The 13,220-nt window shown below is 47.5% G+C and overlaps 3 non-coding genes across 3 annotated transcripts; all 3 read right to left on the bottom strand.

The window, feature by feature from the left end:
- Window positions 1-256: 256 nt before the first annotated feature.
- On the bottom strand, window positions 257-329 carry TRNAM-CAU. The gene has a single exon. It is a non-coding gene; the product is annotated as a tRNA-Met (tRNA).
- Window positions 330-3,022: 2,693 nt separating this feature from the next.
- Window positions 3,023-3,094, bottom strand: TRNAA-UGC. Its single transcript has one exon. It is a non-coding gene; the product is annotated as a tRNA-Ala (tRNA).
- Window positions 3,095-6,563: 3,469 nt separating this feature from the next.
- Window positions 6,564-6,635, bottom strand: TRNAE-UUC. Its single transcript has one exon. It is a non-coding gene; the product is annotated as a tRNA-Glu (tRNA).
- Between the last annotated feature and the right edge of the window lie 6,585 nt (window positions 6,636-13,220).

Genomic DNA, 13,220 nt, shown 5'->3' on the forward strand with positions numbered 1-13,220 from the left:
ACGCTTATTGGAAGATCTCTGAGGGTGAGATTTGATCTGTATTGAGTTTCATACTGTATTAGGCTTGGGCTTGCATATTTTTGTTTTATTTTGCTCTGTGAAAAATACAAGGTCCATAGAGAAGGAAAAGAAAATGCCCTAGAAAAGTCTGTGTGTGTGTGTGAGAGATGGGTGGGAGGGTGTCTAGAAACCACTCTCCTCTAGTTTCTTTTCTCTGGTTTCCTGTAGAAAATCTGAAGCAGGGAGCAAAAACCACTGCCTTCTCTGAGGCTTGAACTCAGGACCTTCAGATTATGAGACTGACACGCTGCCAACTGCGCTAAGAAGGCTTGGAAAAGTTTTAGGCTCAGTGTATATAGGACCCTCCTACAGCAGTGACTGGGGCAGGGAAGGAGCCAGAGATGTGCTGGAAGAAGCAGGGAGCTCTGGTGACCAGAGACTTTTCATGGCAGCTTTCACAGCAGCAAAGAAATCAATTCATGCTGCCAGTGAACAATCTACTGGAACTAATAGCAGCACAGGGGGGATGTTTCCAAGCTATGCACCTACTTCCACCTTTTAGAACTTACTCTCCTTTTCCTAGTAGGGCACTTTCCATGCAAATTAAGCAAAGCAAGTTGGGGAAACTACACAGGTAATAAAAACCAGTGCTCCAAATAACGCTTGAATTCATAATCCCAGCAGTAGCCCCCCTCTGTGCTAACCAATTGCACCAGTGCAGGTGCTTCTCAGGCCTTGGCTACACTTGCAAATTTGCAGCGCTGCAGCAGGGTGTGAAAACACACCCTCTCCAGCGCTGCAAATTGCGGCGCTGCAAAGCACCAGTGTGGTCAAAGCCCCAGCGCTGGGAGCGCGGCTCCCAGTGCTGTATGTTATTCCCCACAGGGAGATGGAGTATGGACAGCGCTGGGAGAGCTCTCTCCCAGCGCTGGCGCTTTGACTACACTTAGCGCTTCAGAGCGCTGCCGCGGCAGCACTTTGAAGTGCAAGTGTAGCCAAAGCCTTAGGCAAAGCTGGGAAGCAGGCAGTTCTCAGTCTCTGTGATTCACACCTTTGCCTGGTAATTGAAAGGCTGATGCATCAAACCTAACTCAAGATGCGGCTTTTCAGCCAAGAGACTCCAGGACATTATGACAGAAAGAAAATCTCTGTTTTGGTTTAGCCCCATTTGACTCCTTCTGCTCGTCTTCTCCCCCTCCCTCCAGTCTCTTTCCTTCCCCACTGGGGCCGTGCAGAGAGGAGCCCCAGTCAGTCTCTGTCACAGAGTCTGTATCCCATAAAGGGAGGGAGGGAGGGGTTGCTCCCAAACATTGATCATGGGGAGGAGTGGGCATGGTTAGGGGGAGAAAGGATGGAGAATTAACAGTGGGGCCCAGAGAGATTCCCCCAGATTGGGGAGATCCCCTGCTGCCCCCCATCAGCCAGCTGTGGGAAGAACAACTTGGGATTGCTTGGGGAAGCCACCTTTAAAAACACAAGTGTAACAAGCTAGTTACATTTTAATAAGACCAAAGCCTCCTCCAACCCACAGTCACGATCACTGGAATGATTTTGCCTTGATATTTTACCAGCCGCAGACACAAAGCGAGTCAAATTACAGTTTCCATTCAGAGTCAGTGCACACACAAGAATCCGGAGGCTTTTAATTCCTTAGGTTCTGCTGCCATTTCATTTCTGTCCTGTTCCAAGATTTATCCTTGTGCAAAGCAACGTTAGGCCCTTGGGAGTGTCCCCCTCAGTGCTGCCTGCCACCCTTGGGCAATTTAAAAGGGCCCGGGGACCCCCGCCACCACCGCCAGCAGCACAAGGGGACTAAGGCAGTTTCCTGCCCGCCCTCACTCCATGTGGCACGTCACTCCCGGAAACGGCTGGCACCTCCCTGGTGTGGGGGAGGTCTCCGTACGCTGCCCCGCCCTGAGTGCCAACTCTGCCAGCTGTGGCAATGGGAGCTGCGGGGGTGAAGTCTGCGGGCAGCCATGCACAGAGACACCGCTGGCCCTCCCGGCAGGGGCTGCTGCCAGAGGAGGGTGCAGGTTGCTTTGGGAGATGCCCAAGGTAAATGCTGCACCCTCACCCTCCTGCACCCCCAACCCCAACCCAGACCCCACACCTGCACCCAAACTCCTCCAAGAGCTTGCCCCCTGTACACCCTCCTGCAGCACAACCCCCTGACTGAGTCCAGACCCTGCACCCAAACTCTCCCAGAGCCCAGCCCCTCTCCCTCCCACACCCAAACTCCCTCCCAGAGCCTTAGGCAGGTGTGTGGGGGTGGGGGGTGGGGCAGGACTTGGTCCCATTCTGGGCACCACCAAAAATTGTACAAACCTGCCGCCCCGTCCAGCCCAACCTTCTGCTGATGCACCTCAGCCCACACCCGTGCAGGGTTTGAAGCTTCCATTGCTTAAACTCCAGGACACTGAGGGATTTCAGCTCCCCTTTGCCCAGAGGGAACCTTCACCCCACTCCCAGCCAGGTTCTTGTCCATGGGATCACTGTAGGGGGGCTGGGTCCCGCTGGATCTTTTCTCTCTCTGTGACAGGCCAGGGTGCAATAACTGGGGCATCTGAGCACCCAGGACCTTCTGTGGGGCTGCCATTCCCCTTCCCCTTCTGTGGTCTCGTCTGTCATTGACTCCAGACTCTTTTCTATCCATCGTCAGCACCGTCCCAAGCCAGCTGCACTCACCTCAAAAAGACAGTGTCCCCTGGTGGGTGTACATCACTGACCTCCCTCCTCTCTGAGCACTGACTGACCCTCTGTTTCCTTGCCTCTCAGTCTGTGCAGATGGGACCTTTCCCTCCAGTGCTGGAGGATTCGCCCTTCTCATCTACCCTTGTCCCAAGCAGCACAGCGGGTGGGAATCTTAAATGTACCAAGGTGACTTAGGAGCAGAAACCACCCCCCAGACCTTCCATGCAATTGGCACTTGCCCTTAGTGAGCAGAATTGAAACTGGTGCAGGGAGACTGGTGGGCCACATCCCAGCTGGGCATGAGCAAAGCACCAGGGTGAAAAAATGAACTTGGAGATGCTGGGGATTGAACCCAGGGCCTCATACATGCAAAGCATGTGCTCTACCACTGAGCTACATCCCCACATGGGTTAGGTGGGCTACAGATTACACTCAGAGCCCTCCTGTTTCCACTGCATCCAGTGACCTATAAGCCTCACGAGAAGCCCATTCCCCTCTCTGAGGGCCAGTCCTGCTCTCCTGGAGGTTAATTGTTCATAGGGGTCACTTTGCAGCAGGGCCAGATTCGATGTGTGGGGCAGAGAGAGTTTGTGCCCTGGACTCAGGGTGCAGAGATACACTCAGGCCTCTCCCCGGCATTGGGTGGGGGGTGCTGCCACCCCGTGCTGCAAGGTCATGATGGGGACGCTGTGAGCAGCTCAACACCTCACCCTGGCGGCAGAAGTGGGGTGGGGAGCTCCAGGTGTTTCCACCTGCCTGTGAAGTCCAGCTTTCCCCATCACATTCACTGCAGTGCAATTGGGTCACTGTTTCCATGGCTGAACAGCAAAGAATCACTCCCAGTTTCCCTTCTATCGGCAGCCGGATTAGCCTGTGTCAGTGATTAATGAGGTGGATCTTGTGGTAGATTGTTATTCATTCCCCACCTTGACAATTCACACAGTCCCTTTCCTACTCAAATCCCCAGCACCTCGGTGATCCTGGTAGCAGGGGTTGGGTCCTGAGATTTTCAGGGTCCTTTTTCCCTCCACCTGGAGTGAACTCAGCTTTTCCCCATCCCAGACAATCCATGAAATAACAACAGGGGCATAAAGAAAGAGGAGGGAACATCTCACGGCCAGGGCTGGATGTGCCCAGGGCCCCTGCTTGTCCATTGTTTCCATGGAATTTGGCCCCCTGCTTTGCACAAGGGACAGAGAAAGATCTTGCTGTTCCTGTGTCTGTGCAAGGAAAATTGTGCTTCCCTAGGAAAGAGAGGTGGGAAATGGCCCCATGGTGGGACAATATCCTCAGGATTAAGACCTAAAGACTCAGGCTGAGAACTGATAGAACTCCACTCATCTGGGATTTAACAAATTGTCTTCCATGGAGCAGGGCCAGATCCAGCGTTTTTGCAGCCCCAAGCAGAGGGGAAAAAAAAAAAGCTGCAATCAGCAGCAAGTCCTTCTCTCCAAGAGGGCCAAACTGCTGCTGAAGCCTCCCCTTTCCATTGACCACCCCAGGCACCTGCTTGCTGCTCTGGTGCCTGGTGCCAGCCCTCATGGGTGCCAACTTATATGGGCTCGTGGAGCTAAAGCCCCAGGAATATTCATAATCAGGGGCTCTGCTCCACCAATATTTGGAAATATTAGATTTTTCCCCCTCCCCAGAGTTTCCCTGCTTGAATGTAAAGAGAGCACACAGCATGTCTCTCTCTCTCTCTCCTTTGCTGCTGCTGCTGCCGGTAGCCTAAGGGCTGCAGCATTAACATAAGAGGAATGTGCTAACTACTCCTGAAGCACTCAGGAGGGGGAGGGGAGGGGGCCTCCCCTCCCCTCCCCTCCACTCCCACCCTTACCTGGAGGAGACACAAACGGGCCAGGAGACAGACATCATTCACCTTAGCAGCAGTTGGGACTTTCGTGAGTGTTTGACCCTATGATTTTTTATTATGTTTGAGTGTTTGACCCTATGATTCCCCCCCTGCCCCAGCCCCAGCCCCAGCCCCAGCCCCAGCCCCTCAGTGAGGCACAGCAGGCTGCACAGGGGAGGCAGGAAGCCACATGTGAAGGCAATGCCCCCTCCCCCAGCACCCACCAACCCACCCGCCACAGGAGGGATGGGAGAGGGAGGCTTCCTAGACCTGAGCAGCTGGGGCTTGGGTGAATTTTATGACACCCTGCCCCCCACCCCATAGCCAGCCACCACCCTGCCTACCCCACTTCTGCCCCATGCTGGGCAAGGGGCAGCCCCATCCCCCATCCACAGTGAAGTTATGGTGAGGGGCAGCAACATGGAAGGCCACCTGTGATGGCAACCCCCAGTACCCATCATAGGGGAGGGGAGTGAGCTTTCTGGACCTGAAAGGGGCTCTAGGAGCATGTGCAGAGTTTGTGTGCCATGGGGGGCAGGAGGGGTCCCTCCCCTGGAGCTTGCTGCTGCCAGTGGTGGGGGGGGGAGTCCTCTCTGGCCCTAGCCCTGGGGCAGCCTGTCTGCACCCCAACTTCCTCATCCTCATCCTTACCCCACCCCAAAGCCTGCACTCCCAGCACCGAGCACACTCCTGCACTGTGAACCCCTCATCCCCAGCCCCACCCCAGAACCCTCACCTGAGGGGGAAAACGTGCAACTTAAATTTGGTGGTCAGTTTGGAGTATCATTTTGTTTAGCACGATACTTGACTATTTTACACCCTTCAAAGTATGTAACTGGTCGTATACAGGTGTTTTCTCTGAATACTGTCTGTGTGCCTCAGTTTCCCCAATGCATTTCTTAAGGCTCTAGATGGTGGGATAAGGGGGTGTGATTGTTGTAAAGCCCTAGAGGGCCAGTGTGATGCTGTCTGCACAGAGAATGGCTGACACCCTGTCTCCAGGCAACTGATGGCCTGGGCCACTCTCCTGCAAGGTGCCAACTGAAGGTGTTGGAGAACAAAGAGATCAGGTGGCCTCCTAATGCTTGGAAAAGAGATAAAGGCCAGAGGAGGGAGTGTCAGTGCCTGTGCAGACTTCCGGGAAGCGCACGGTGTGGAAGGGGATGCTGGGATGCTTTGGAACAACTCCATACAAAGCCAGTCAGGACTCTGGGGGAGCCTCCTCTCTGAGCAGACTGTCTCCAGGGCAAGAAGCTTACACCTTCCTGGGTCTGACCTTGGAGCATTCAGCCCTTCCACACTGTGCACTTTCCACAGCGAGTCTGCCCAGGCAGGTCCTGGGGCAACCAGAGGTCCCTGCACCCCAACTCTGCAGTCAGATGTGACTCTCAGCAAGACAGTAAAACAGAAGGTTTATTAGATGACAGGGATACAGTCTAAAACAGAGCTTGTAAGTACAGAAAACAGGACCCCACAGTCAGGTCCATCTTGGGGGGTGGGGAGCCCAGACCCAAGTTCTGGGCCTCTCCCGATTTCCCCAGCCAGCTCCAAACTGACACTCCCTCCTCTGGCCTTTGTGTCTCTTCCAGACAAGGAGGCCACCTGATCTCTTTGTCCCCAACACCGTCAGTTGGCACTTTGCAGGGGAAACTGAGGCACCCACACAGTATTCAGAGAAAACATTAAGAACATTCCCACTTTGTCACAACAGGTGCAACAAAATTTAATACCGTATATTAGGTATTAATAGGCAAGTGCTGCTTCCGACTTTCCACTTTTAATTGACCCTTGTAATCTTGTGGTGCTGACGCATTGTAGCTTCATTTTATATCAGCTTACAGGGTGAGAGCGGGGGGGGGGGACACCACCATTTTGGGCCCCACCAAAAATTATATGAACCTGCCGCCTATGCCAGCCCTGCCATGGAGACACTGGGAAGATGGGGAAATCAGGAAAAACTATGGGATTGTTTACACTGCAAGTGAAGAATAGCTGAAGCATTTGTGGTTTAAAGTCACTTTTCCCTGACTGGGAATTGAACCCAGGCCTTGGCAGTGAAAATGCCAAATCCTAACCACTAGACCACCAGGGAGCTGATGTCATTTTTCTTCTCTCTTATGTTACACTTTCTTAGGCTACTTTCTATCCACTTTCTGAAATTGCTCCATTGTCCATTCCCTGAGGGGCTGGGAGCAGAAAGTGCAGGAATCCCTGTACTCAGGGTCACAACCTGAGCCCAACCCAAGCCACTGAAACAAACTCAAATCATGCTTCCTCCAGCAGGATCACAGAGCCACACAAAAAAACCCATGAGGAACAATCCTCCTCTGCCTTCATTTACCCCATCGCAACCCTCTCAGCAGCCGACTCTTGCAGGAAGCACACTGAGCTGATAGGAGCTCTGGCATAGAGACCAAGGGAGGGGTGTTGCTCCCCCTGGGTGTGAGCTGATCACATTCTGATTCCATGTAACGAGGCTCTGAGCTTTGCCATCTTGTGAGTTCTGAGTGCTGAGCCCCCCGGACCCTTCTGCTGGGAGCATGGGGATTGCACAACAGCTGCAAGCCCTTTTCCCGTCTCCTTGTCCTCCTCAGCTTCCCCAGACCTTCCCCACAAATGGTTCTATCAGGCGCTGGAGGGATCTAAGGACCTGCAGGTTTCCCTCACCCATCTCCTAAATCAAACAGTGATTCCTTTCTCTGACACTCCTGGGCCTGGGCTTCTTTTGAGTTTTTCCCTAGGGGACCTGATTCCCTGTGAAAATGTGTGTGTGGCATGTGGGGAACTCAGACTCAGACTCTCCCCCACTAGATGAGTCCAACAGCACCTCCCCTTGGTGGGAGAATCCTAAATTCCATCCTCCCACCCTGGTTACTCTGACCAGCTGATGGCGGCAGCATGCTAAATCAACCCCAGCTCTCTGGTCTAAAAAGCAGCATTTAACCAGCCTTGTGACAGCTCCGGTTTGCTCACTGGAGACATAACGAACCAGGAAAGAAGGCAAATGTCAGACAGGGAACCTCAGCTCACAAATAGACACCCTCAGGCTCCTCCTACACTGTGACTGGGCAGTTGACTGACTTTCAAGCTAGCTAGCTCAGTTGGTAGAGTGTGATGCTCTTAATCCCACCATCATAAATCCAAGCCCCATGGTGGGTGGTAGCGACAGCCCTTAGGTGTCACTCTTCTGCTAATAGTCACAGACCAAAATGAAACAAACTCTCTATGCTCTTCGGCAGGTCATGTTTCTTCCTCTCTCTGAGCTTCAGTAAAACATAAAGAGAGACCAAACTGACATTTGCATCCTCTGTTAAGAGAGGATTTTCTCCTGTTCCATTCTTCCCCAGGCAAGAAGAGGGGATAATAACCATTTAACGGATGTCTGCAAAGAGAAAAGTTTGGTCTTTATAAATAGGACGATGATCAATTGTTCTCCATGTCCACTGACGGTAGGACAAGAAGTAATGGGCTTAATCTGCAGCCAGGGAGATTCACGTTAGATGTTGGGAACAGCTTTCTAACTCTGAGTGTAGTTAAGCTCTGGAATAGGCTCCCAAGGGTGTCTGTGGAGTCTCTGTCATCGGAGGTTTTTAAGAACAGGTTGAACAAACCTCTGTCAAGGATACTCTCCATATACTTGGTCCCATAGACAACCTGCTCTGGCTCTGGTTCCCTCCTTCTGCTCCCTGCCTGGGCCGGCTGCTGTGGGCACTTGACCCCACATGGCCCTGACACATCGTCTCTGCTAGGCCCTGCCTCTGCAGAGAGGGCTGGATTTCACCACCTCTCCAGGGCCCTTGCAGCCGTACAGCTCTGTAATTCGATGCCATCGCAATATGATATAAACAACAAAAGTGGAAACACCCCAATCTAATGTGAAAGTAGAATGAATTATATTACAAAAATAGATAGGATTAAAGAAATGCTGTCTGTACCTTTAAGGAAAATCGCTGGAATGCTGGAGTCCAGGTGTCAGGAATATAGACATTAACATAGAACAATTGCACCGTTTAAGGGCAATTGGTGAAGCATTAGCCTTAGATCGATAGGAGTTAGTAAGGAAGTAGGATATGCATGCTATGCCCCAGGTGAATTTTGCTGTTTTTCTCCTTTGTTCCTTTGTTTGATTCCCGCTCTTTTATCTGTATAAATAAGACTGTTTGGGTCTTGCATGGCCGCTCACATTATCTGGGTATTATTAGCAGGAGCGCTGTGCTAATAAAACAGAGTGGTCTGACAAACTGTGAGTCCTGAGTCTAACTTTGACAATTTGGAGGTTCCACCGAGATGGCAACCGTCTTCACTAGGGCTGTGTGATTCCTGACTGTTTTTGTAGGACGACCGTGGAAGCCGGCACCTGGGCATTTGGCCCGAGCGGTCCTCCACCAGAACAGAAAGGTGCATGACCACAGTGAAGTCTACGCCATTGAACCTGTTGGTTCCCACTCTGTTCTGGTAGGGATCCCGGGATCTGACATCAGGAATCTGGTCAGGTAATTATTTCTGTGTTTTGTCCGGACTGAGGACTGTTCTGTCTCTGTGTCTATCCGTCTTCCTGTGGAGTGTTTGAGTCTGGGTGCCATCTCCGTCCGGGGATCGGCCGACCAAGGGGTTTCCTGTCCCCGCGGTCTGAGTGAGTGGAATCTGCACAATCGCAGCCGCACCACACTTTGGGTAAAAGCCTTGGTGTGAAAGCAAGGGCGATTGAGGCAGTAGCCTGTGGGCTCCTTTTGTGTGTTGCTCTGACGAACCCGAATTTCCTTCTTGTGCGATTGGTGTGTGAAGTCCTCCTGTATGAGTAACCAGACGTCTAAGTCAGGACAGTTCCCTAAATGAATGCTGGCTCATTTTATATATTTAAGATGGGTCCAGACTCCTGTAAGAAGGGTCCGGACTCCTGTAAATTTCTGGAAAAATGGTCTAGGCTAACTCAGGGGGATCCCAAAACTCAGTGGCCACTGTTAAAATCTTGGAACAAAGACCGAGTCTTAACAAAGACAAAGTCTTAAAGGACAAACTCGGCCAACCTAAAACTAAATTGGCTAAAGAAGAGGTTAATTGTTTCATTCAGTGGTGGGAAGAGGCAAATCGTAGCTGGACAAAATAAAAAACTCGCCTCTCTCAAATATTCAAATAATCAGTTAAAAGCTTTATTAAAAGCCTCCTCTCCCACCACCAGACCGAGTGCTCCCCTTTACCCCGTTCTCAAAAACCCACCCCGGATCGATCCAACCCCCTTAATACTCCCATCTCATTGTAAAAAGGACAAAAAGCAGGATCGGGCCCAGAAAAGTAGGCAAGCAACAGATTAAAAAAAAAAAACTGAAAAACAGGTTGGAAGCCCTAAGGGCATAGTGTAAGGAGTAAGAAAAGCAGTAAGTGCAGGCATGAACCCCTGGAACAATACTTAAAATGGTGAAATCTGAGGTGATAAAGGTGTTATTTTGGGAGATAAACGAGTGATTTAAGGAAAGAGAGTGAAAAGTTAACTCTACAGAGGCTGGAGAGAATTAAGCAGTTAAACTTTGTGAAAATGTTAAAAAGGACCATGTTAAAGAGAGAGAATTCTTGGTTTCTTTGCAGCCATTCTGAAGGGAAAATGGGCCCTTTTCCAAAAGAATGCCTGTAAATAATCCAAATATATATAGAGCTATGTAAAAACAAAGCAGTGCAAAGGAATGTTAAGGAAAAGAAAATGTGTGTGTATCTAGTTGTCTGTGAAAATATGTAAAGTTCTAAGAAGCTAAACCAGCACATCTGGTTTGTAAAACTCCTGTTTTGTAGGTGTAAGATAAATTGGTTTTGTTTTTGTTTTTAATGCCACTAAAAATTCATTTGACTCTTAATTCAAAGTTGCAAAACTGACAGACCTTTTTGCAAGACACAGGTAATTAGTGTTGTTTGGCTTTGGGATCTGGCATTTAACCCTTAAGGGGTAACTTGATTCTTTATAAAATTTAAAATGTTTTTTAAATAAAAACCAAGTCATGGCTGCAATAGGGCAGTCAAAATCAGGAGAATAGGGAGAGATTCTGGAGTCTTTTTGTTTGGTTGGTTGTTGTTTTTTTTTTTTGGTAACAATAGCAGATAAGAGCTGTAGTGAAAGAATTAAAAAAAAAATATTTTAACAGTGCCCCTCTGAAGCAACAGCAGAGGTGAGGTGCACAAAACAAAAAGAAGCAATGTTAAAAACACTGAGCCTTAAAATGGCTCTGTGTAATCAGACTGTCACTTTTGATAAGGGTACATAAAACTCTGTAAAAAAAAAAGAAACAGTTACATCGTATGTAAAAATTAATATGGCTAATGTTTAAAAAAAAAAGTTGTAATATAGAAGGAATGTGCTTTTTCCCTAGGACATGTGCAGTGTATATTGTAAAAAGGGGTAAAAGAAATACAAATGAAATATGCTACTGAATTAAAATCCTATTAGGGCTCCAAAAAGAGCCGCAATAGACTGTTTTCTTTTTCAGATCTCTGTGTGTTTTGTAAGCAGGAGTTGAAAGTGGAAAGAAATCAAAACTCTGGTGGAAGTTGATTGTGTCCCTTTTAAGACAGAGTCTCTGAGCTCTGCTGATGACTTTGAATCCAAAAGCCAAGCCTATGTTGATGCAAATTACCTAACTGATAAAGGAAGGTGAAAACTGCCAGCACAAAAGAAATTGCCTAAATAAAAGACATGGTATAACAAGATCCCTTTAAGAGATTTGATGCTAAATGTTACTGTTAATATTAAACATTGAAATAAATTTAATGTTAGTTAGTACCCCTGTAACAACGTATAGTGTGTATGATTTTTGGAAAAATCCTTGAAGGTAATATGGTAATGATGCTTCTCAGCTATTACCTGTGAATAAACTTAAAACTTAACACAGCAGGAAAAACATTACAAACTTGGTCTGCTATATAAGAGGAAAAACTTGAGGTCCACCACCTCATGAATTTAATAACTAAACAGTGGAATAATTTCCCCATAACCCTTAAAAAGTAAAAGCCATTAAAACCTGGCCTGCCTATAAAAAAAAACAAAAACAAAAACAAAAACAAAAAAACACAGGAAAATATGGGGAGCAAGGGTATTTGTAAAATAAAGGAATCTTTTAAGCGACAATCAATGCCACCCTGAAAGGTGTAGAAAAATGTTTTTTTGTCTTTTAGAAAATCAGAAATGAAAGTTAAAAAAAAACATACTGCAATAGCTATGACATGTACTGAAATGCAGATATTTAGAACATAAAATGTTTTGGATAATATAAAAAAAAAATTAAGGTTTTAATACATCTGTTAAAGCAAAGAAAAAAATAATTGTTTAATACCTATCAATATAACTGGATGCAGTATGTCTCCAGTACGGTAAGACAAAATTTGTTAAGTGAAGAAATTGTTAAAATTGCACACCAACAGGCTCTGGAAGCAAAGAGATGGAAAGTTAGCCCACTCCACAGATTGCACCTGGGATCCTTCTGGCTACCTCAGACCTCAAGCCAGTGGGCTGGGAGGAAGGGAAACTATTGGACACTAGAGGTTGTACCAAGTGGACTCCTCAAAAGTGGGTATGCTTATCCATGCCTGTTGCTCCAAAGCCCTGTAGTAAAAACATCTCACTAGAATCCTGTATGTGGGATAAAATTAATAATTAAACCAAAGTATTGTATAACGGGCAATGTGTGTGTTAATTCTTGGAAAGAAGTGTTTTAAAAGAATAAAAGTGTTAGCAACCCACCAGTAGACAAATGTACATGTAATGTAAGTACTGTGTTTACCAATAATCACATTTACTATTTGCCACAACCAAAAAGTCTCAGCTTACTGTAAGCTGATTTAGCTGAGTTCTCTATCAGTCTTGGCATTACATGGCAAACAGTTACCCATTATCTGTTTAAAAAGGTAACATAGTTCCTAAAAACAAACAAACAAAACAATGTGGGAAACAGAACCATTCACATTATCTGGATGGACTCCCACAACTACTGGCATACTAATGTTACTACCCCTAATTGTTTTTGGTTTTAAATTATATGTGTTTAACTGAAATGTTTAAAATATGCTGGTGAATAAAACAAATGTATGCAAAGCTAGAGCCTCAGGCCCAAATCACCTCCCAGTATTTTTACTACATAAGAAGTGACACTGGCGATTCATAATCTTAGTGTCAAAAGGGGGATATGTAGGAGCTGGACTTTATAATGTATAATTGGAGCTGGACTTTATAATGTATAATTTGATTTCATCCTACCAGCCACCCTTTTTGAATAGCAGAAAGAAATGACCCTCTGGGACTATAAGATTCTGTTTTCCCATATGCATTACAAATTGGGCCCTCTCTAACTCTTTGTTTTAAGATTTAGGTAGTAAGAGACAGGATTCTCTATTGTGTCTATGTTAAGTAAATTAGAGAAACATTGAAGGCCTGGGTCTCAATGTAAATTGTCTTGGTTAATTGTAAAACTTAGCAAGGTTTAATTTGCAATGCCTTTTTGCGCAATATAAAATACTACTGTTTGTATTCTCAATCTGTTTGTGTGAATGAGGAATGAATGCATCAGGAAAAGATAAGGTGTGAAGGCCATTGTTATAGCCAGAGTCAAGGAAAGAAGCAAAAAGACTTAAAGAGTATCAAAGAATCATCAGGCACTGCTTACTACCCAGACGGCTGTTAAACTGTCTGGCATCCGCA

The sequence above is a fragment of the Mauremys reevesii genome, linkage group 23 (genome assembly GCF_016161935.1).
Source record: "Mauremys reevesii isolate NIE-2019 linkage group 23, ASM1616193v1, whole genome shotgun sequence".
Taxonomy (NCBI): Eukaryota; Metazoa; Chordata; order Testudines; family Geoemydidae; genus Mauremys; species Mauremys reevesii.